A 3208-nucleotide genomic window follows, 5' to 3' on the forward strand; every position below is an offset into this window, starting at 1 on the left:
CCTCGGCCTCCCACAGTGCTGGGATTACAGGCCTGAGCCACTGCGCCCGGCCTTCCTTTTCTAAATTAAATGCTGTTCCCTTCAACTTAAGGGCCAGACACTAGGGCTATTCCTTTAGAGGCTTTTGGGCCTCCATAGATTACAAAGGTGGTGCCCTGCCCCAGTTCTTTCTGGACATTTAAAAAGGCATCCACTTTCTTGCCCTCAGGATGACATTCTGGAAACAATGAACATAAATAAGACTGTTAAATAAGCTTCCTTGACGCCTATTCAGTGCAGCTTTCAACTCTTCTACCCTGCCTTGTTCTTTAGATGGTCCTGTAGTCTGGAGGGTAAACTCTTCACACAACCATTCATTCCCAAGCCCTCATGTCCCTGCCACTCCTCCTCCCTCACTTTTTAAGTGTGATAGGGCCTTGATGGGAATACCTCACTTCACCTTTTGTCTCAAGTCCATCTGCTTCCTTCCAGAGCTACAAAGGTAGGCCAGGGCCATCGAGACGTGGCCTACGCCACTCGCACCTTCTGGGGTGTCCCTTCTTCCACCTGTCAACTGAATACCCCTTTCTTAAAGATTTCTCCCTCAGAAGTCCCGTCTCATTCTGAAAGGGGATGAACCAGCTACCCTAAGAGCCCTTTGTCTGAAGCTTCTACACCTCACACATTCTCATCCACAAAGCGTCCATCCACACATAGCAGGAGGTCGGCTCTCCACAGGACGGGGGAGACTAGGTTTCTGCATCTGGTAAAAGGATGGGTTATGTCTCAGGTTCTTCCAGGATCCCAAATCCTACAATTCTACGACCAAACCTGTGGGTACTATTTCTGAGGTGGAAAGGGCGAACCCCAAGGCGACCCTCCACTCCGCACGCCTGCAGGCAGTCGGAACGAGCCCCCTCCAGCCCCGGCTCTGAGGGTCCACGCCTCCGACCTTCGGCGCCGGGCCGCAGAGGAGGCCCTGCCGGCTCCGGGTCCCAGCCGCGCCATGCCCTCCTTCGCCCTCACCCGCCGCCGACGGCAGCCTCTCACCTGGCACGCTGGCATCGCCCACCGCGCGCCGCACTGGAGACCATGGGTCCAAAGGGGTCTCGGCGGCCACGTATCTGCCTTCAGGGAGGTTGACTGGGATGCGCGGGCCCCGGAGTCCAGCCCGCCGCCACCGGGAACGCGCAGCCTGGTTTCTAAGGAACGGTGGGCTCTGGAAAGGGAGGGGCGGGATGGCAGGAGGACTGCGCCTGCTCTGTAACGGGGGTGGGCCTGCGCTGGGAGGGGCCGTGGCGGGGAACTGCGCATGCTGGCTCGTTGGGGGCGGGACTTAGGAAGCCTGGCAGGGAGGCTTAGGTTGTTCATTTCCGGCGGCAAAGGCGGCAGAGCCCGCGGTTTCCCAAGCTTGGCTTCTCTCCAGTCCGCCGACTGGCGTCAAGAACCAGGTTTTAGGAGTTGTGATTAGCCTTGGTTGTCCTGGAGTGAAAGACGGTTTTTCGTGTTGGATAACGACATATCTGCAGAAGGCCAGTTCTCTTGAACTCGTCGGACATCCTAGCTCCCTGACTCCCAGTGACTCGTTTTTCCGGTTTCTCAGGTGCCTGTCTGGGCTCTTCTTCCTCTGGATGTTTTTTGGTTGTTCCTTAAATATCAGTGTTCTTTCTTCAGTACTGTGACCTCAGTCCCCTTGGCCTCTTTACTGAAGCCTATGCTCCCCAACAAAGTGAATAGCAGACTGTCCGCTAGAGTAAGGAAATGGGTAGACCTTAGTACAAAACTGACTGTGTGGGAAATGTGATTGGGGTTTGTATCTGCATGGGGAGCCCCTGTCCCTTCTTGTCTGACCCTCCTGCTGAGTATCTAGATCCCCACTCAGCTGGCATTAGGATGGTCTCCCAGCCATCATTCCAGAGCAGCCTGTGATGACAGAATATGTCAGCTTACCTAAGCATGAGGCAGTTCCTACTGAGATATGGTAACTAGCAGCAGAGTTATCCCTGCTTTGAGCGGAGGAGACAGGACTTCTACCACTTCTGTGAGCATGGAAAGCTCCCAGAGTCATGAGAAGTTGTAACCTGTAAATCCCCCCTCTTTTGATGGGGTTTTTATCTCCTCCTTTCCTGGATACTCAAGAGCCAGGCCGAAGGGAGGCAGAGTCGAACTGCGCCTGTGTTTGATCTGTTTCTTAGTCATTGTTCAGAGTTCCACTCTTGAAGATTTCTCAACAGTGGCACTATTGACATTTTGGACCTGATCATTCTTTGTTGGGCAGAGGTGCGGGGAGCAGTCTGCATTGTAGGATGTTTGGCAGCATCCCTGGCTCTACCCACTAGATGCCAGTAGCACCCCAAGCCCAGTTGTGACTACCAAAAATATCTCCAGACATTGCCAAATGTCTCCCTGGGAGCAAAATCACTCTCAGTTGAGAACCACTAGTCTAGAGGAAAATGAGCCTACTCTGGCTTTATTTATATAGAATCAGGACTTTATTGCTTAATCTAAAACCCACATCTTTCCCTCTTTGCTCCCTCTTCCCTAAGAGCATTCTATAGAGTAACAGTCTTGTAAGATTCTACTGAGTGATAGTCTATAGTAATGTTAAGTTTGGAAAGTGCAGGGTTAAGCAACACATTTCAACACAGGATTTTGAGCTTTTAATTAGCTGGTGGTGATCACTGTGAACATCCATAAGACAGTTTTCCTAACTTACTGGCCCAAAGAAGAACCCTTTTTCTTTGGCAAACCTCCCAATTCCAGTGACTTTTAGCCACTACGTTTCTCTTCTGTTTTGTGTTATTTTGTGGTACCATTATCCAGCCCGTCAGTCCCAACCAAAGTCTACATTTGCCTTGTCTCTTGCTTTTATTTACCTCACATTCAGTTACTCATCTTGTTGTACCTCCATTTCTCTCCTAAATATTTCTCAACCTGCTCTCCTTGCAGTCTCCTACCTGGGTTCTTTTACTCCAGTCTGTCTCCAGTACCACCTCCAGGTGGACACCAGCATGATCTACTGTATCCCTCCTCTGCGTAAAACCCTGGTGCCTTGGGGGCAGGGGAGGCAGGAGTGGGCCAGTCACACCAGTGAGCATCCTTATGGAGGAAGGATGCTCATGTGTACCGTGTGTGTGTCCCTGTGCGCCAAGCACTGCTGTATATCTGTTATAATCCCCTACCTCCACAGGGCAGAAGGATTTACCATGTTTTAAGGATAAGGAAACAG

At 51.6% G+C, this 3208-nt stretch overlaps 1 protein-coding gene across 3 annotated transcripts in view; it reads right to left on the minus strand.

Moving 5' to 3' along the window:
• The window catches only part of GFOD2 (glucose-fructose oxidoreductase domain containing 2), a 49665-nt gene extending 48361 nt beyond the window's left edge, over positions 1 to 1304 (minus strand). For 2 of the 3 annotated variants that reach the window (XM_017539400.2, XM_017539402.2), the window contains exon 1: positions 1030 to 1301. The gene's annotated coding sequence lies outside the window, so the exon portion shown is untranslated. Of the gene's footprint in view, positions 1 to 1029 lie in introns of all 3 variants that reach the window. The other variant, XM_017539406.2, reaches the window with a different exon arrangement.
• Positions 1305 to 3208: the final 1904 nt, after the last annotated feature.

Source organism: Cebus imitator, unplaced genomic scaffold, assembly GCF_001604975.1.
Source record: "Cebus imitator isolate Cc_AM_T3 unplaced genomic scaffold, Cebus_imitator-1.0 Scaffold118, whole genome shotgun sequence".
NCBI lineage: Eukaryota > Metazoa > Chordata > Mammalia > Primates > Cebidae > Cebus > Cebus imitator.